The sequence below is a fragment of the Trichomycterus rosablanca genome, chromosome 20 (assembly GCF_030014385.1).
Source record: "Trichomycterus rosablanca isolate fTriRos1 chromosome 20, fTriRos1.hap1, whole genome shotgun sequence".
In the NCBI taxonomy this organism is placed as follows: domain Eukaryota; kingdom Metazoa; phylum Chordata; class Actinopteri; order Siluriformes; family Trichomycteridae; genus Trichomycterus; species Trichomycterus rosablanca.
In genome coordinates, this window is record NC_086007.1 from 21,661,284 (window position 1) to 21,683,479 (window position 22,196).

Sequence of the window (22,196 nt, forward strand, 5' to 3'; positions counted from 1 at the left end):
GGCACAATTGGCAGTGCCGCAGCAGAAGAAAATGGCAAGTCTGCTAGGTGGGAAAAGACTGGACTAAGTGGGTGGGGTCTTCAAACACTGTGTAGAAACCCTGGTTAGCAGACCGAGGCGCCTGTTCAGAAGTGCTAATCCAGCGTTTCCCAACCGTCTTTGCACCATGGACCGGTTTCATATAAGATATAATTTCACGAACCGGCAGGGACAGGAGGATTTAATAATATTGCTCACAAACGATGTCAAATGAGCTTTTTTGGCTGCAATGAGACGCTGCTCCCCACGTAGGGGTGACAATAAGATAGTACTACCCGAAATAGAAGCAGTGAAAACTGCTTTTCTAGTGATCTTTAATTATTCATTCTTTCTGTGCGGCCCGTGGACCGGTACCGGTGGTGGTTGGGGACCACTGTGCTAATCCACCGAAGTACGGGTGAAAAAGAAGGGGTTGAGGGACTGTGCACACGCCGGAAGGGGCAAGAAGCAGGTAAATACACCCTCCTGGAACACAATCGGGATCCCCAGCACAAAATAACTAAGCACAAGATTAAGGTTTTGCCATGGCCATCACAGCACCTTTGGGATGAGCCACAAAGGTAAGTCTCTAAGGTAAGGATCTAAAGAAATTCTGTATTTTGCTTAAGCATTAAAGGAGAAGACTCTAAGTTGCTCTGTTCTGTTGCCTTGTTTCTACACACACTGTCCATTATCAGCACCACTTACCATATAGAAGCACTTTGTAGTTCTACAATTACTAACTTTAGTCCATCTATTTCTTTACATACTTTTTAAACCTGCTTTCATCATGTTCTTCAATGGTCAGGACCCCCATAGGACCACTACAGAGCAGGTATTATTTAGGTGGTGGATCATTATCAGCACTGCAGTGACACTGACATGGTGGTGGTGTGTTAGTGTGTGTCGTGCTGCTGGAGTTTTTAAATACCGTGTCCACCCACTGTCCACTCTAGTCTAGTAGACACTCCTACCTAGTCGGTCCACCTTGTAGATGTAAAGTCAGAGACGATCGCTCATCTATTGCTGCTGTTTGAGTTGGTCATCTTTGAGACCTTCATCAGTGGTCACAGGATGCTGCCCACGGGGCGCTGTTGGCAGGATATTTTTGGTTGGTGGACTATTCTCAGTCCAGAAGGGACAGTGAGGTGTTTAAAAACGTCATCAGCATTGCTGTGTCTGATCCACTCATACCAGTACAACACACACTAACACACAACCACCATGTCATTGTCACTGTAGTGCTGAGAATGATCCACCACCTAAATAATACCTGCTGTGTAGAACAGCATCAAAGGGGGCTAACAAAGCATGCAGAGAAACAGATGGACTACAGTCAGTAATTGTAGAACTACAAAGTGCTTCTATATGGTAAGTGGAGCTGATAAAATGGACAGTGAGTGTAGAAACTAGGATGTGGTTTTAATGGTAATGGCCTCTTGGCTTTGGCAGCTTTACATCCATCATTTTTGAGACGTTATAACTTTATTATGAAGTAAACAGTGTGCTTTATGCGCCCTCCAGTGGCTTCACAAGACATTGAAATGTTTGCAGCTGACTGCACCAATGCATTATGTTGTGGCAACTCATACAATAATACAACCCCAAATCAGAAAGTTGGGAGAAAACACAGAGTTTTTTACATTTACTTTTGACTTTTATTTCATTGCAGACAGCATGAACTGGAGATATTCCTTCATTTCAGGTCTTGGTAATGTTGTTATTCCTTTTCACAACACTTAAAAGATGTTTTGGCACAGAGGAGACCAAGTGATTTAGTGTTTCAGCTTTTATTTTGTCCCATTCTTCCTGCAAACACGTCTTAAGATGAGCATTACGGGGTCGTCATTGTCACATTTTTTGTTTCAAAATTCTCCACACATTCTTTATTCAGGACAGATCAGGTCTGCAGGCAGGCCAGTCCAGTACCCGTACCCTCTTCTTCCACAGCCATATCTTTGTAATTTGTGCAGCATGTGGTTTTGCACTGACTTGTTGAAAAATGCGTGATGCATGGACGTCCCTGGAAATGATGATGTCTTGTAAACTCAGCCTTTACTGGATGCTGCTTTTGTAATGAACCATGATTACAATCACGTGTTTGGAATCACATAATTATTTAGTTTTTTCACCTCATTACTAGCCCTAAATTGCCCTGTCCCAACTTTTTTTTGGAATGTGTTGCAGGCCTAAAATGTAACACATTTTGGTTACATTCATGACACAAGATTCATCAGTTCACAAGGTTATACTGAACACAGTCATGGACAATTTAGTGTCTCCGATTCACCTCAGTTGCATTTCTTTGGACTGTGAGAGGAAACCCACGCGGACACGGGGAGAACATGCAAACTCCACACGGAAAGGACCCGGACCCAGGACCTTCTTGCTGTGAGGCGACCGGGAATAGAGGTATATTAACAAATGAAATGCAGTTGACCAAACTGTCTGCAATCAAATCAAAGTAAATGTAAGGAACACTGCATTTTTATTTTATTTGCATTTTTAGACTGTCCCAAACTTTTCTGATTTGGGCTTATAATAATAATAATAATAATAATAATAATAATAATAATAATAATAATAATAATAATTGACCAATACAACACTACTTATCAGTGGGAATACAGTTCCAGTCCATGGCAGGGTATTTCCCAAACTCTCGAAAGGAGCGAACCTTGATTCTTGGAGTTGTGCACCAAAACTACTTGGTGTGTCATATGAATTTTATAAACACTCACTCACTTTCTTAACCCCTTATCCAATTAGTGTCGTTGTTGCTGGAGCCTATCCCAGCTTTTCAATGGGCGCAAGGCACACAGTAACACCCTGGACGGGGCGCCAGTCGGTCGCAGGGCAGACAAACATACACACACACACACCCATTCACCTATAGGGCAATTCAGTGTCTCCAATTAACCTGACTGCATGTTTTTGGACTGTGGGAGGAAACCGGAGCTCCCGGAGGAAACCCACGCAGACACGGGGAGAACATGCAAACCCCGCACAGAAAGGACCCGGACCGCCCCACCTGGGGGATCGAACCCAGGACCTTCTTGCTGTGAGGCGACAGCGCTACCCACTTAGCCACCGTGACGCCCTATATAGAACACAGTCATGTACAATTTAGTGTCTCCAATTCACCTCGCTTGCATGTCTTTGGACTGTGGGAGGAAACCGGAGCTTTTCAATGGGCACAAGGCACACAGTAACACCCTGGACGGACAAACGTAGGTGTCTCCAATTAACCTGACTGCATGTCTTTGGACTGCGGGAGGAAACCGGAGCTCCCGGAGGAAACCCACGCAGACACGGGGAGAACATGCAAACCCCACACAGAAAGGACCCGGTCCGCCCCACCTGGGGGATCGAACCCAGGACCTTCTTGCTGTGAGCCATTTTATAAACAAAAAAAGCATAAATGGTTAAACTGTGCTGCATCGCCCTCTATCAGGATGGGTTGGATTTTGAACAGCAAATACCTAAAATGATGGGATTGATGTACAAATCTAATGTACACAGATGGGTTATAACGAGAAACTGCATTCTAAATGTGACACGTTATTTAGCATTAAAACAGTATGAACAATAACGGGTAGTACTAGTTATTATTATGAATTGTATATTATTATGTAACGTCATAACAGAAGCACTGACACGCTTATATTACCTAAACACAGGACATATAAAAGACATTTAAAAAATAATAAAACCGACGATAATAAACAAACCAGTTTAATTTTCACTCACCCCCAAATACTAGCAGTGCTATACAGCAGACCAGGCCGGCTGACACTCCCTGCGCGCTTCCCGAACCCAACACGATAGGCATTTTAATCCCCGAACTCAACGTCTTTTTTTTAAATAAATGTTTATATATTTAATATGTTTTCACCCAGATCTGCTCATGCAATAAATAAAAGCAATACACCAAATATATATGTGCTATTAAGTGCTATGAGATGTATGGCAGGGTATGTAGCGGTAATACTGGTTGGTTTTATGGTTCTGGTTATCCGTCTGACAGAAACGGTGAGACGGGGGTCTCTGTTTTTTTTTTTCTTCTCCTCACTTCTCTCATCTGTGGACACTAACAATTACAAAATTAACTTTAACATCACATCTCTTTATTTAGAAATGAATGTAATAAAGCTGATATGATTGTTAAAAAATAAAGCAATACATATGGTAAGGCCAAGATGCATTTTTTTTTTACAAACTTTATTGAACAATATACAGTATAAATTGCATAAAAATACATCAAATCACAGCCAAAATAGAGTACACGATGAATTTACAAAATAATAATTAACTAAGAATTGCTCGAGGTAATAAAAGTAATAGAAATAAAATGTAATTTATACATAATACAATTTAATAATTTTTATAAACATTAAGGGAGAGAGAAGTTTTAAGCAGTGTTAAGCTACTTTTTGCTTTCACCTTTTTTACAGTTTTAATGTATTCATGTAAGCTACAGTATAAAGGATGCCTTAAAAGTATTAAAATTTGGTCTATTATTCATAAATTTACAACAATGAGGACTGACCACTTTAAAAACAAATCATTTTTCCCCTCTTAAGCATTATTTGTGTAATTTGGGATGTGTACGTTATTTTATTATCTTGCTGTTGGACAAATTTTTTAACCCAAGCATATAGTTTTCTTACAGCTAGAAGCACATTTGGCTCTAAAATACTCTAATAATCCCCTGATTTATTTGTTCCTGTAACAAATGTTTAAAGCCTTTCAGTCCCAGAGGCAGCAAATCAGCATCATAATATTATGCATCCTCCAACATGTTTCATTGTAGGTATGGTGGACTTCCGTATAGACTTCATTTCATCATCACTGCCAAAGAGCTCTAATAGTTATTATAGTTGTAATAAAATGCTGATATGAACTCAATAATGGTACTGTGGCAAGATCTGCATCAAAAACCTAGCAGTGTGGAAGACTGGGCCAGTTAATGTTGGATTACTTTTTTGTTGTGGCTACATTAAGTTATATAGCCTATATTACCAACTGAATATTTAAAAGATCAAAATGTAATTTGTTCATTGTTATTGCCATTGTTTTTTGTTAAAAAAAAGACTTTGTGATGTTTTAGTAAAGCACAATTACATGTTAGAACACTTCTGTATTGGTTATGGGGCGAAACAATGGCTTAGTGGGTAGTGCTATCGCATCATAGCAAAAAGAGCCTTGGTCCTTGGTTTACATGTTGTCCCTGTGTCTGTGTGGGTTTCCTCCGGGTGCTCCAGTTTTCTCCCACAGTCCAAAGACATGCAGTCAGGCCAAGTGTGAATGTGTGTGTGTGCTGCGATGGACTGGTCACCTGTCCGAAGTGTTTCCTGCCTTTCGCTTAATGAATTATACCCACCGTGACCCTGACCAGGATAAATTGATGAAGAAACAGACAAATGAATGAATGAATTGATATGTGGATGTATAACTTAGAAGCAGGAAGTTCCAGTGTAAATCCAAATGCCCAACGTGTGCATGCAGTGTAACAATGTGCCCACTAGATGGTGCCAAATGAATACAAAATTATAGCTTTAACACGTAATCCCATTTACTAACTGTTATTTATTATTATTATTATTATTATTATTATTGTTATTAGTAGTAGTAGTAGTAGTAGTAGTAGTAGTTTTTTTCAGACCAGAAAAGAATGTTATCAATTAAAGGACTACTTAGTGTACTTGCATGCAATGCCTGTTTACACTCCGAATCACTGCTTATGCCCTGTGGATGAGGCACCATTTCTATCAGGATGTGTTATTACATAAGACTTGCAAACAGAAGTACCTGGAGACTGAGTCAATGTGGAAGTATTCAAAAAGTGAAGGTACTTTTGTAGTGATATTGGATACCCCAATGGCAGTGCAGTTTAAGGTAAGAAATGTGTGGTACTGTCTACATCGCCAAAGAAAAAAAGTTGGTACAGTATGGAAAATGCAAATAATAAAAAACTACATTTACTTTGATCTCAATGTATTTTTCTGCATTAATACTGCATCACAGAAGTGTAAATTACATTTGCCAAGGGCACTGACACAGCCCCATACCATGACAGACCCTGGCTTTTGGATTTGTTCCTGATTACAGTCTGGATGGTCCTTTTTATCTTTGGTCCAAAAAAGACCGGGAATGCTGATTCATCTGACCACAATACACGTTTCCACTGTGTGATGGTCCATCCTAGATGCCTCGGAGTCCAGAGAAGTCAACGCCGCTTCTGGACATGGTTAACATAAGCCTTCTTTTTTGTACAGTAAAGGTTTAAGTGGTATTTGTGCATGTAACTCTGTATTGTAGTGCTTGACAAAGGTTTGCCAAAGTAATCCCTCACCCATGTGGTTATATCAGCTATTGTTGAGTGGCGGTTCTTGATGCAGTGCCGTCTGAGATTTCGAAGATCACGGGTGTTCAGCTTAAGCTTGCACCCTTGGCCTTTACGCACTGAAATTCCTCCTGATTCCTTGAATGGTTTAATGATATTATGCACTGTAGAGGGAGAAATATGCAAATCCCTTCCAATATTTCTCTGAGGTACATTGTTTGTAAATATTTCAATCATTTTCTCACACATTTGTGGACAAACTGGAGATCATCTGATCATCTTTGTTCATCAAAGACTCAGCCTTTCCTGGACGCTGCTTTTGTACCAAACCATGATTACAATCACCTGTTTGAAATCACATCATTATTTAGTTTTTTCAGCTCATTACTAGCCCTAAATTGCCCCCGTCCTAACTTTTTTTGGAATGCAGGAATCGAGGTATATTAACAAATGAAACGAAGTTGAGCAGACAAAACATGAAACATCTTGGGTTCAAACTGTGAAGTGAAGTAGGTTCTTTTGCAGACTAGACCTCAGTGGATTTAAAAGACCAAAGAGAAAAAAATCCAATAATGTTTAGACTTTGAGCCTGACATGCTGATATCTCCACTGTGCCACTGTGAAATAAAACCCTGAACATCCACATATCTTTCAAAACATCACAGCATCTCTATTTTACTATCATACCTGTCCTCTTTTTTATAGAAGTAGATTTAATTTAACAAAATAAAACACCAAGGGCAAAATGTGTGTTTGAACAGGCTCTGCAAAGTGTAATAATCAAACAAAAGGAATTAAAAATTGATAGAAGAATTCAATCTGACATTACTGAATACATGAGCAGAATATTTAAGATTTGGAATTTTAGGTCTACCTCTCAATGACTTTAAACATTAAACATTAAAACCACCTCCTTGTTTCTTCTATCAGCTCCACTTACCATATAGAAGCACTTTATAGTTCTACAATTACTGACTGTAGTCCATCTGTTCCTCTACATGCTTTGTTAGCCCCCTTCCATGCTGTTCTTCAATGGTCGGGACTCTCCCAGGACCCCCACAGAACAGGTATTATTTGGGTGGTGGATCATTCTCAGCACTGCAGTGACACTGACATGGTGGTGGTGTGTTAGTGTGTGTTGTGCTGGTATGAGTGGATCAGACACAGCAGTGCTGATGGAGTTTGTAAACACCTCACTGTCACTGCTGGACTGAGAATAGTCCACCAACCAAAAATATCCAGCCAACAGCGCCCCGTGGGCAGCGTCCTGTGACCACTGATGAAGGTCTAGAAGATGACCAACTCAAACAGCAGCAATAGATGAGCGATCGTCTCTGACTTCACATCTACAAGGTGAACCGACTAGGTAGGAATGTCTAATAGAGTGGACAGTGACTGGACACGGTATTTAAAAACTCCAGCAGCGCTGCTGTGTCTGATCCACTCATACCAGCACAACACACACTAACACACCACCACCATGTCAGTGCTGTGCTGAGAATGATCCACCACCTAAATAATACCTACACTGTGGTGGTCCTGACCATTAAAGAACAGGGTGAAAGCAGGTTAAAAAAGCATGCAGAGAAACAGATGGGCTACAGTCAGTAATTGTAGAACTACAAAGTGCTTCTATATGGTAAGTGGAGCTGATAAAATGGTCAGTGAGTGTAGAAACAAGGAGGTGGTTTTGACTTAATCCACTTTAGGGGGAGTATTTTATTCTTTGGCTGCATCTGTTTGAGCATTGTGGGTAGTGGGAGGAGTCCTTGTGCTGAAAGCAGGTAGTTTGAAGAGTCCAGGTATGCTCCCGGTCTTTTTTCTTTATCTCTTGAGTTTTTTTGTTTAGTATTTGGGCTAAAATACCACAGTGGGCATGCCAATCACAGCCACGTTTACGAGCTTAAGCCAGCACCATAGCTGCAAATTTGTGCCCCCACCCTGGCATGTCAATAGTGTAACAGGTTGAAGCCTCCAATATCTCCAATTAAGATGATCCCACCGGGGTGCAAAAACCCAGAATTCAAACTTTATGTCTTAGACACCCTGAGACGACTCATCTTAAAAACTCATCTTGATCTATCCGTGATGATAACTATAAGGGAAAATAGCAAAATGTTATTAGTTTTAATGAAGATGCCCAGACAAGCAGTGCTGAGTCTTCAATTCACCTAACTTACATGTCTTTGCATTGTAGGATGAAACCTGAGCACCTGGAGGAAACCCGCGATGACTCCACACATAAAGGACCCAGCCCACTCAACCTGGGAATTGAAGGACCTTCTTCCTGTGAGGCGACAGTGCCACCCACCCAGCAACTGTTTTGATATTATTTACAACAGCAATAAAAAAATAGTGTTGATGAACTTGATAAACTGAAGTGCTACAAGTTCTTAATAAGCTTCATAATAATAAAGTACTAAAGATTTAAGTTTAATTCTGTTTAATTTGGTTACACTGAACTTTTCATTCTCTGTTGTACTTATTTATTATAAAATAATAAAGTCTAAATATTGGTCCACCCTTACTGATGAACACTTGGTATCAGCAGCTATTGTCCAGACTCCCTGGCTGACACCATTTAGTGCAAATCATCAGAATAAGGTTGGTGTAATTTTTAGTTGCTTGCCCTGTAATGAGAATTTAGCATCCTTCCAAATTCAACTGTTGTCCATCTATTTCTCTACATACCTTTTTAGCCTGCTTTCACCCTGTTCTTCGATGGTCAGGACCCCCACAGAGCAGGTATTATTTAGGTGGTGGATCATTCTCAGCACTGCAGTGACAATGACATGGTGGTGGTGTGTTAGTGTGTGTTGTGCTGGTATGAGTGTCCACTCACAGTCCGTTCTATTAGACACTCCTACCTAGTTGGTCCACCTTGTAGATGTAAAGTCGGAGACGATCGTTCAACTATTGCTGCTGTTTGAGTTGGTCATCTTCTAGACCTTCATCAGTGGTCACAGGACGCTGCCCACTGGGCGCTGTTCGCTTTATTATGTTTTTGGTTGGTGGACTATTCTCAATCCAGCAGTGACAGTGAGGTGTTTAAAAACTTCAGCAGCACTGCTGTGTCTGATCCACTCATACCAGCACAACACACACTAACACACCACCACCATGTCAGTGTCAGTGCAGTGCTGAGAATGATCCACCACCTAAATAATACCTGCTCTGTCATGGTCGTGTAGGGGTCCTGACCATTGAAGAACAAATTGTAATTGTAGAATTACAAAGTGCTTCTATATGGTAAGTGGAGCTGATTAAATGGACAATGTGTGTAAAAACAAGAAGGTGGTTTTAATGTTATGGCTGATCAGTGTATTTGCATCCTCTAGAGGGAGCCATGAGTACATTCATCAAATGTTGTCATACCTGCATCTGGATGGTTTAAGAATCAAGAATATTTGTTAATACAGAAACATACTGTATCTCTATAAAGATTAATTCAGATAATACAGGTTTTCTGAGGTTATTATCAGTACAAATCCTAAATTCTGGTATTATAGATTAAACAGATTTCAGATTTCAAGCAATTTTATTACAGAATGAGAAACGTCTGAAAGAACACAAATCCAATTTTCCTTCTGAGCAATCAAGCAAAAGAACATCATTAAAAATGAAAGGACGTTTGTCTTATAAGTTTGTCATATATTATTAATTGGTAGACGAATTTACCATGCTTGATTTCAAATAAAAAAAGGTTAAGTTATACAATAAAAAGAATCATTGGGGGATCAGAAGAACCTAAAAAGACGTCTTCCAGGCTTCCCTTCATAATCATAAAAGCAGTATACACCGATCAGCCATAACATTAAAACCACCTCCTTGTTTCTACACTCACTGTCTATTTTATCAGCTCCACTTACCATATAGAAGCACTTTGTAGTTCTACAGTACGTTAGCCCCCTTTCACCCTGTTCTTCAATGGTCAGGACCCCCACAGGACCTCTACAGAGCAGGTATTATTTAGGTGGTGGATCATCCTCAGCACTGCGGTGACACTGACGTGTTGTGATGGTATGAGTGGATCAGACACAGCAGCGCTGATGGAGTTTGTAAACACCTCACTGTCACTGCTGGACTGAGAATAGTCCACCAACCAAAAATATTCAGCCAACAGCGCCCCGTGGGCAGCGTCCTGTGACCACTGATGAAGGTCTAGAAGATGACCAACTCAAACAGCAGCGATAGATGTGCGATCGTCTCTTACTTTACATCTACAAGGTGGACCAACTAGGTAGGAGTGTCTAATAGAGCACTAATATGAACACACCCCCAGCCTTCTTCTTTTGGTTAGAAATAATAATCAAGTAAAAGAAGTTCCTTGGCAGCCTGAAACTTCCAGAAACTGCCACCATACAGCAGCAGATGAACTACTTAAAGGTCTGCCACAGCTAGAATGGAGCTAGAACTGATCGAGGATAAAGCAGAACTGAGAACTGGTTAAATATGGCTGTTCTGTCCAACTGTGACAACCCAGCATTTAGAAAAAAAGTAAAGATGCATGAGTGGCAACCCAAACCCATTAAGTGGTGCGGTTTACGCATAACATGGATTTATTTAACCGCCCTAGGAAAGCGGATTGCCCCAGAGGTGGCTTTACACCCCATTTCCTCGAGGGCAATCCGCTTTCTCAGGGCAGAGTCCCAAAAATGCAAGACTCTGGGAGAATTCCCAAAAAGAGACAAGTATGTTGGCATCATACACCAGCGGAAAACTGGACCGGATCAAATCCTGTATTACAGCTTTAGAGAAATAGCAGAGGAGCTGGCAGCTCTGAGAGAGAGAAAACTGTCAAATATTGATGCTCACGTGGCGCGTCTATGGCCCCTCTGTAGGCCAGAATGGCAACACAAAAAGTCTTAATGTGACTCACATCAGCAGATGAACCACTTTACAGATAATTATGCTAATTAACCATTAAAGTGTAATACAGCTTCTTTTAATTAAACTTTTTTCATCTTAAGAGAGAACACAATAATCCCGGAGCTGTCTGTTTTTAAGTTGGAATGTAGTGCCTTTGTGAACGGCCTAGTAGTTGGCTTATAACAATAATAATAATAACAATTATTGTTATTATTATTGCTAATATAATTATTGTTGTTATTATTACTTAAATAAATAGTAGTGACAATAATTATTATTGTATTTATATTATTATTATTATTGTTATTATTATTGAAATAAATAGTAGTGACAATAATTATTATTTTATTTATATTATTATTATTGTTATTATTATTGAAATAAATAGTAATGACAATAATTATTATTTTTATTAAATTATTATTATTATTAAAATAAATAGTAATAATAATAATTATTAATTTAATTACAGTATAATTTTTTATTATTATTATTGTATTATAGTAATAATAATTATTATTATTTTAATTATATTATCATTTTTTTATTATTATTATTGTTATTATTATTAAAATAAATAGTAGTGACAACAATTATTATTTTATTTATATTATTATCATTATTATTATTATTATTATTAATAAGATAAATAGTAATAATAATAAATATTATTTTAATTGCATTATCATTTATTATTTTATAATAATAAGTATTATTTAAATTTTATTGTTATTATTTTTATTGTTGTTGTTATTAAAATAAATAATAATAATTATTATTTTAATTTTATTTTTATTATTTTATAATTGTTGTTGTTATTATTATCATTATTAATAATAATAATAATAATAAAATAAATATTAATAATAATTATTATTGTTTTAATTGTATATTTACTTTAATTATATTATTATTATTATTGCTAAATATAATAATTATTGCCTTCTAACAACATTTAGCTTAATGGTGTTAGTAACAAAATGACATAATATTTAATAATAATAATAATGATAAGTATTATTATTATTAATATTATTAAATATTATGTCATTTTGTTAATGATACTTATTATAAACACAGAGTTTCTATTGTTACTATAATTATTATTATTATTATTATTATTAATTAATAACAATAGTAATAATAATAATCATTATTATTATTATATTTATAATTATTGCTAAAAAATGGTCCTTGTATTGCCTTCTAACAAGGCGTTAGCTAAATAGTGTTAGTACAAAAATGAGATAATGTCTTCTAAGACAAATACAAAGCTCATTTGTTTTGTCTGTCTAGATAAGAGTGTCTGCCAAATGCTGCAAATCTAAATATATACGTGTGCACCTGAGTAGAAATTCCCTATTCTTTCAGGCCAGACAGCGTGGCTTTAAACACACTGTTGAGATAGGACACAGTGTGTATTCACACTAGGGGTTTAGTCACGAAATGAACCACCGTCTGGCAATCGGAGCCTTGGTAAATCAAAGACAGAGTCGCACACTGGTTCTACCCTGCTGTGCTGTACTCGCTGTGACTGACCGATAGAACTCCGTGAATCGAATGTATTGACGATTTGGTTTTTTGAGTCCTTGACGACATAGAGACATATGCGTGACTGCCTACTGACTCTATTCTTCACAGAATCCACGGTTGGTCAGAATGACAATATTGAAAAATCCATGGCATATGCTGTTATTCATTTTCTGGGTCATTTCTTCTGACTTCAATCTACTGACTACATCCTTTATATTATATACACTGATCAGCCATAACATTAAAACGACCTCTTGTTTCTACACTCACTGTCCATTTTATCAGCTCCACATACCATATAGAAGCACTTTGTAGTTCTACAATTACTGACTGTAGTCCATCTGTTTCTCTACATACATTTTTAGCCTGTTTTCACCCTGTTCTTTAATGGTCAGGACCACTACAGAGTAGGTATTATTTAGGTGGTGGATCATTCTCAGCACTGCAGTGACACTGACATGGTGGTGGTGTGTTAGTGTGTGTTGTGCTGGTATGAGTGGATCAGACACAGCAGCACTGCTGGAGTTTTTAAACACCTCACTGTCACTGCTGGACTGAGAATATAGACCAAAAATATCCAGCCAACAGCTCCCCATGGGTAGCGCCCTGTGACTACTGATGAAGGTCTAGAAGTTGACCAACTTATAGAGAAATATGAGAGTTATTGTCGTTTCTGGTAGATACATTTTAAAAAAAAAGAAGGAAATTTATTATGGTGTATGGTACAGCACACGTACTGTACTGAATGTGTGTTTTATGTGCAGTACTATTGTGTAATGTTGTTTATTATTGTTTATTACAGGAATGTCTATTCTATAATTTAAGATTTAGGGGAAAATGTACTTGTATTTGTAACAAAAAAGACAATTTAAGACATTAGAGAAGTTAGGTAAGGGGGTGGAATTCTGTTTACATGATTTGTTATGGGAAAAATAGGTTTAACTAACAAACATTTTGACTTAAGAACAGCCCTTCGGAACCAATTAAATTCGTAAGTCAAGGGTCTACTATATATATACAGTACAGGCCAAAAGTTTGGACACACCAGCCAAAAGTTTGGACACACCTTCTCTTTAATGTTTTTTCTTGATTATTTTTATTTTCTACATTGTAGATTAATACTGAAGACATCCAAACTATGAAGAATTATGTAGTGAACCAAAAAGTGTTAAACAAACCAGAATATGTTTTATATTTTACCAACTCTACCTCTGCACAACCCAACTTATGGTCTCAAACACATTAAAAAAGCAACAAATTCCAAAAATTCACTCTAGACAAGGCACAAACATTCATTGAAAACCATTCCAGGTGGAAACCTAATAAAGCTGGTTGAGAAAAATTCAAAGAGTGTGCAAATCTGTCATTAAAGCAAAAGATAGCTACTTTGAAGAATCTAAAATATAAAACATATTCTGGTTTGTTTAACACTTTTTTGTTTACTACATAATTCCATATGTGTTCCTTCATAGTTTGGATGTCTTTAGTATTAATCTACAATGTAGAAAATTTAAAAAAAATTAAGAAAAACCACAGGAATGAGAAGGTGTGTCCAAACTTTTGGCCTGTACTGTATATATACTGTATATATATATATACTGTATATATAAAAAAACACCTGTAAAGGTCACCAGCAGGGGGCCTGGGCGGTGCAGTAAGTGAGCTGCTGGGAGCAGCTCTCAGAACTCCAGTTCCCAGAAGCCCCAGCACTAATTACTGCTAATCAGACACACCTGCAGGGCTCTGCATAAAAGCTCACTGAAACCATGGCTCAGTGCTGCACCTTTGTAGAGGAGCAGACGGTATGGTAATTAGCACAAAGGTAAAAAGAAAAACTAGCTACACCTAGGGTTGCCAACTTTCAGAACTGGAAATAAGGAACACCCTGGGCTGGCGGGTTGGTGGAAGGCATAGGGTGGGGGTGTTGTGGCAGGTGTTTACCTGAGCGGGAGCGGGTGGTAGGCGGTTAGGGTTGCACCTATATAAAAATATAACGGGTCTTACACCGTCATAGGAACATTATCAAAATGTTTCATTTAGGCTGTTTAACATAAATTATTTTCATTCTTTATAATAATAAATCAGAACCATTCTTTAGGCAAAACAACATGCATAAAGAACATCATGTAACATTTTTTTCTTAATAGTGCAAACAACATTTTTACATAATCCATCTTCACACTGACGTACTCCTTCAAGAATTCTTTAAACATGAAAAACAGCAATTTCACTTTAAAAAATAAAAATAAAACCGACCTGGTGTTATAAAAATGCTGAACATTTCTCACATTTTTCCATAAATACTTGGTTTTTTTTTTTGTCTTGTTTAGTTTATGTATTACAGTGGGCACTCTTTGAAATAAACTCAACTGTGTGGCATCTTTTGCTGGCATGTTACTTTTTTGTATTATATTTTGTTAGAATTTCATAGCACATGTACACTGTCAATTTCATATTTTCTTCCACAAAGTAATTTTAGTTAACCAAACTACATAGATTTCATCCTATGGTAATTCTTGCTGTAGTTCAGCTTCTTCCAGTGCAGAAGTCTAATCTGCAGCATTTCTCTCCCATTGATAAAAAATACAGAATAAAGCGCGTCCCGTATCAGTTCAATACGAAACACCACGTTTAGTTTCCAAATAAGAAACGATTCAGTATTTTACAGGACGGTTGGCAACGCTAGCTACAACAAACAAGTAAAAGAGAGGAGAGAAAAGAACAGAAAGCTGAAACAAAGAAAAATAAATAGATATGTTAACTGAGGTATAAACTCAGGAAGCAAATCTGTGTGAAAAACTGAAGTTGAACTTAAAGGGTTCAGCTCACTGCCTTTAAGTTTATTAACTTTGAAGAAAACAATTATTTTAGTTAAAGGAGAGTTTGCAGCACAAAGGCTTAAAATAGTATTGTGTTACGCTATATCTGCTTACTACTGCCTTCCTTTGTTTAGGTATGCCATTTCCAGCGTCTCCTTTGTTTGCCGTTCCCGCCTTTTTTTTACTACCACCTTTTGTGGTGCTTTTTCCACCCAATTTCCACTTCCCCTTCCCCTGTAGAGCAGTGATAAAACACTGCTTTTTGGTTCAGTGAGTTGCCGGTTTGAATCCAGCTGAATCAAGCACTTGCAACTGTGAAAGCATGCAAACATTGTCTGTTCATCTCCACACCTCATATGTTGTTTCCTTTGTCACATTAGTTCATATTTACTGTCTAAACCTTAAGTAAATAAACCAGGAGCTCTGCTATTGGGTCCACCACGTCCTTGTTTCTACACTGTGTCCATTTTATCAGCTCCACTCACCATATAGAAGCACTTTGTAGTTCTACAATTACTGACTGTAGTCCATCTGTTTCTCTACATACATTTTTAGCCTGTTTTCACCCTGTTCTTCAATTGTCAGGATTCTCCAAGGACCACCACAGAGCAGGTATTATTTAGGTGGTGGATCATTCTCAGCACAGCAGTGACACTGACATGGTGGTGGTGTGTTAGTGTGTGTTGTGCTGGTATGAGTGGATCAGACACAGCAGCGCTGCTGGAGTTTTTAAACACCATGTCCACTCACAGTCTGCTCTATTAGACACTCCTACCTAGTCGGTCCACCTCGTAGATGTAAAGTCTGAAACGATCGCTCATCTATTGCTGCTGTTTGAGTTGGTCATCTTCTAGTATGCATTTTGTCACCTACACTAGATGAGATCAGCTGCAGACCAGCTCTGTGTATGGAGAGACACACCCTGACAGCACTCTTTTCCCCGCCTCTGTGCAGGCGCCATCAACCAGCCATCAAAGGTTGAAATTGCATCAGTTTGGAGAGAGTCCCTATCCGGCATAATGCCCCACCCCTATATGACCAATCATTGTTCATGTGGCCGCTCAGCCCAGCCGGCAGGCAGAGCTGAGACTCGATACGATGTATTCGAAATCCCAGCTCTGGTGTGCTAGTGTGTGTTTTTACCGCTGCACACTTGAGCTGCATTAGTCCAGTATCTTAACCACTGTGCTACCACATTAATGACTCCTAATTTGTTTCAGCTGGGATGTGTTATTTGAACCCCACCCAAAGATGTGTTCAAGGTGGGTTGCAACCATGGTGACAACTAAAGAGCTGGAACAAAAGCGAGAAGAAAGGAGATAATTTAATATAAAAAAGGAAGGGGGGTTAAGAGGGAGGACTACCTGGACCTTCCACAGAAGCAATAAAAGGTTACCAGCGTCTATAAAAATTGTCCGAAGAAGCCCTCAAACTAAACTTGATTTTCTCGAGGAACAAAGAGAAAGTAACTTCTCTCAACCATTGGGAATGGAAGAGGGGAGAGCAAGACCTCCATCTAATGACAATTCTTCGTCTCGCTAGCAGTAGTGCAAAGGTTATGTCATCTAATTCTCGAGAGCCCCACTGGGAAGTGTCAGGGATTGACTCAGCTGTTTACTAAAAACAAAGGAAAGAGGAGAGGAGAGCACACTAAATCCCAGTATCTGCCCAACTTATGGCATAACATTAAAACCACTGACAGGTGAAGTGAATAACACTGATTATCTCTTCATCACGGCACCTGTTAGTGGGTGGGATATATTAGGCACCAAGGGCCAAATTGTGATGGCTAAACGACTGGGTCAGAGCATCTCCAAAATTGCAGCTCTTGTGGGGTGTATCTATCAAAAGTGGTCCAAGCAAGGAACAATGGTTAACCGGCGACAGGGTCATGGGCGGCCAAGGCTCATTGATGCACGTGGGGAGCAAAGGCTACTGTAACAGACGAGCTACTGTAGCTCAAACTGCTGAAGAAGTTAATGCTGGTTCTGATCGAAAGATGTCAGCATACACAGTACACAGTAAAGTATGGGGCTGCATAGCTGCAGATCAGTCAGGGTGCCCATGCTGACACCTGTCCACCGCCAAAAGCGCCAACAATGGGCATGTGAGCATTGTAACTGGACCATTGAGTAATGGAAGAAGGTGGCCTGGTCTGATGAATCACATTTTTTTTACATCACGTGGATGGCCGGGCGCGTGTGCGTCGCTTACCTGGAGAACACATGGCACCAGGATGAAGGCAGAGTGATGCATTGGGCAATGTTCGGCTGGGAAACCTTGGGTCCTGCCATCCATGTGGATGTTACTTTGACACGTACCACCTACCTAAGCATTGTTGCAGACCATGTTCACCCTTTCATGGAAACGGTATTCCCTGATGGCTGTGGCCTCTTTCAGCACGATAATGCGCCCTGCCACAAAGCACAGCAACGAGTTTGAGGTATTGACTTGTCCTTCAAATTCCCCAGATCTCAATCCAATCGAGCATCTGTGGGATGTGCTGGACAAACAAGTCTGATCCATGGAGGCCTCACCTCACAACTTACAGGAGTTAAAGGATCTGCTGCTAACATCTTGGTGCCAGATACCACAGCACACCTTCAGGAGTCTAGTGGAGTCCATGCCTCAATGGGTCAGACCAACACGATATTAGAAAGGTGGTCATAAGGCGGTTATGCCTGATCGGTGTATGATAGTGTCGCATGTCCAGGTTTCATTAAGGACAGGTAGGCTAATTGCATTTAATTCAATCTGGTGCATAAAGATAAGAAATGAACTCTAATCAAATCTTTAGTCCCTATACTAAACTCTTCTTTCCATTTAGCCTTTACTCTGGGGCTTTTTACCTTATTGAAAGATAAAATCTTGTTATTGAAAAGTAAGATGATCTTTCTTTTAGTTTGTATTGTAGAAACGTCTCACCAAGGAAGAACTGGGGGACATTCCGGAAACATGGAACAAAGGGATTCTGTGCGATGGCAAGCTTGAAAGAATCAGAACATATTCATTCCTGGAAGACTGAATCCTGAATGTATTGAGGTGAAACTGTAAAAATCCTCCTCTTAAAGATTCCTTTAAAGTGCAGACTGCAGGCTGCGGGCTTGAATAGATCATTCTTACATATAGGAGTCCGGGTGGGCGCCTCTGTAAAGTGAAACTTTGTATGAAACTGGATCCATATCTTTAGGGTGGATATAACTAATGGGTTGGAAGAGAAATGAGAACGGAGTATGAGAAGAGCATGAACTGAGGACGAATAGCAGGATTCCAAGGGATTCCATGTTGCACCAACCAGTGCAATAACCAGTATCTGAATATTTGCACCACAAGCTATTCATTCATTCAGTCCATCACAGGGCAAACACACACACACATGACTAAGGGGACTTTAGTATCTCCAATAAAACTGACTGCATGTCTTTGGACTGTGGGAAAATCAGGAGGAATTTCAGTGCATAAAGGCCAAGGGTGCAAGCTTCAATCTTCAAACCCACTCAACAATAGCTGATATAATCACATGGGTGAGGGATTACTTTGGCAAACCTTTGTCAAGCACTACAATACAGAGTTACATGCACAAATACCACTTAAAGCTTTACTGTGCAAAAAGAAGCCTTATGTTAACCATGTCCAGAAGCGGCGTCGACTTCTCTGAGCTCGGAGGCATTTAATATGGACCATCACACAGTAGAAACGTGTATTGTGGTCAGATGAATCAACATTCCAGGTCTTTTTCATGTCAAAGACGAAAAGGACCATCCAGACTGTTATCAGGAACAAGTCCAAAAGCCAGGGTCTGTCATGATATGGGGCTGTGTCAGTGCCCTTGGCGGAAGAAGAGGGTACGGGTACTGGACTGGTCTGCCTGCAGTCCTGACCTATCTCCAATAGAGAATGTGTGGAGAATTTTGAAAGGAAAAATGTGACAACGACGACCCCGTACTGTTGCACATGTTAAGACGTGTTTGCAGGAAGAACGGGACAAAATAAAAGCTGAAACACTAAATCACTTAAAATCGCCAAAACGGTTTTTAAGTGTGGTGAAAAGGAATGGCAACATTAGAAAGTGGTAAACGCTTTACTGTCCCAACTTTTTTTAGAATGTGTTGCAGGCCTGAAATGCAGGAATGGATGTTTATTAATGAATGAAATGAAGTTGAGCAGATAAAACATAAAAATATATCAGGTTCATCCTGTCTGCAATCAAATCGAAGTCAAAGTAAATGTAAGAAACTGTTTTTTTTTTTTTTTTTGCATTTTCCATGCTGTCCCAACTTTTTCTGATTTGGGGTTGTGATTTCTAATGGCCAAATCTTCTGAGAGATCTAACCCAGTCTCAGAAGTGACACCGTTAACTTCTCACAATCCAGTGCGTGCTATTGATTTTGTAATGATGCCTCCAATACCATGCTACATTAGCTTCAGGTTTCTCAGCTGAACCACATTCCCCGCTGACTGCATAATCAAGGAAGTGTGCTTTGCATTAAGATCCATTTTGAGTGCATGAGTGATTTATAATCTATCCTCTGATGTCTGTGCGGTCCAGAAATCCAGTTTTCTGATGCAACGTGTGGGATATTTCTGGACTGTAGTGAGTGCAAGGAATGGTACTGTTATTTGCTGAATGTAATAGAAAAGTGTGGCTGGTTTATGAGTGTTTTTGATAGGTATACATTACCTCTGCAACATTTTATGGCTATTGAAATAGTGGAAACTAGATGCTGTTAAATACATTACCCATTCTCATAAACGGTCTAGACTCCTTGGTCTTAAAAAACAGGGTAGAAATAAAGAAAAGAAACTAGAAACACTTGTTCTTGTGCCTGGAATATATGTTGCTGATACACTATATTGCCAGACGTATTCACTCACCCATCCAAATCATTGAATTCAGGTGTTCCAATCACTTCCATGGCCACAGGTGTATAAAAGCAAGCACCTAGGCATGCAGACTGCTTCTACAAACATTAGAGAAAGAATGGGTCGCTCTCAGGAGCTCAGTGAATTCCAGCGTGGTACCGTGATACCACCAGGATGCCACCTGTGCAACAAGTCCAGTCATGAAATTTCCTCGCTACTAAATATTTCACTGTCAACTGTCAGTGGTGTTATAACAAAGTGGAAGCGATTGGGAATGACAGCAACTCAGCTACAAAGTGGTAGGCCACGTAAAATGACGGAGCGGGGTCAGCAGAGGTCGCTACAGACAATCGCAACAGTCAATCGCTACAGACCTCCAAACTTCATGTGGCTTCAGATTAGCTCAAGAACAGTGCATAGAGAGCTTCGTGGAATGGGTTTCCATGGTCGAGCAGCTGCATCCAAGCCTTACATCACCAAGCGCAGTGGTGTAAAGCACGCCGCTACCGGACTCTAGAGCGGTGGAGACGTGTTCTCTGGAGTGACGAATCACGCTTCTCTGTCTGGTAATCCGATGGACGAGTCTGGGTTTGGCGGTTGCCAGGAGAACGGTACTTGTCTGACTGCATTGTGCCAAGTGTAGAGTTTGGTGGAGGGGGGATTATGGTGTGGGGTTGTTTTTCAGGAGTTGGGCTCGGCCCCTTAGTTCCAGTGAAAGGAACTCTTAATGCTTCAGCATACCAAGAGATTTTGGACAATTTCATGCTCCCAATTTTGTGGGAACAGTTTGCCCCTTCCTGTTCCAACATGACTGCACACCAGTGCACAAAGCAAGGTCCATAAAGACGTGGATGAGCGAGTTTTGTGTCCTGACCTCAACCCGATAAAACACATTTGGGATGAATTAGAGCGGAGACTGTGAGCCAGGCCTTCTCGTCCAACATCAGTGTCTGACCTCAGAAATGACCTAAACCTTGTGGAAAGCCTCTTCAGAAGAGTTGAAGCTGTGATAGCTGCAAAGGGTGGCTTTATAATCCCCCAGATTTCAATCTGATTGAGCATCTGTGGGATGTGTCGAACAAACAAGTACAATCAATTGAGGCTGCATCCCACAGCTTACAGGGCTTGAACGATCTGATGCCAGATCATTGGTGCCAAGACACTACAGGACACGTTTAAAGAACTGGAGTTCAGTGTAGCCTCCTCTTTGTGCAGAGCTGCCAAACCTACAACTAACTGTTTCCCATAAACCTTTCTGAGAAAGATACACTTCCTTCCACAAAGAAAGCAGTGACAGGATTGGGAAGAGAGAGAGGGAGAGCCACACCCTCTACCGCACTCCTTTCCCATCTCCGTGCAGGCAACACCAAACAACCAGCAGAGGTCGTAATCGCACTAGTCTGAGAGAGAGTCCCCATCCGGGTTAAATCCCGCCCCTATCTGAACAACAGGACAATCTTTGTTCATGTGGCCGCTCAGCCTCACCCAGCAGGCAGAGCCGAGATTCGATACGATGTATTCAAGATCTCTGGTGAACAGTGTGTGTTTTACCGTCCAGGTTGAGATATTGCTTTGATGATGAGTGTCTTGGCTGAGGATTGTAGAGGAGAGCGAGACTTCTAGGACCTCTAGGACTGTAGAAAGTTGAGAGCTTCTAGCTGTGGTGGTTAAAGCAGGTGTGTGAGAAGGTGCTGGCAGGAAAATGGAAGAACAGCAACATGTGGTGAGTGATACAATCAGTTATTGTT

General features: G+C 39.8%; 1 long non-coding RNA gene across 1 annotated transcript; it reads left to right on the plus strand.

The window, feature by feature from the left end:
* Positions 1-514: 514 nt before the first annotated feature.
* On the plus strand, positions 515-8,795 carry LOC134334380 (uncharacterized). Its single transcript, XR_010015478.1, has 2 exons — positions 515-612; positions 8,562-8,795. It is a non-coding gene; the product is annotated as an uncharacterized LOC134334380 (long non-coding RNA).
* Positions 8,796-22,196: the final 13,401 nt, after the last annotated feature.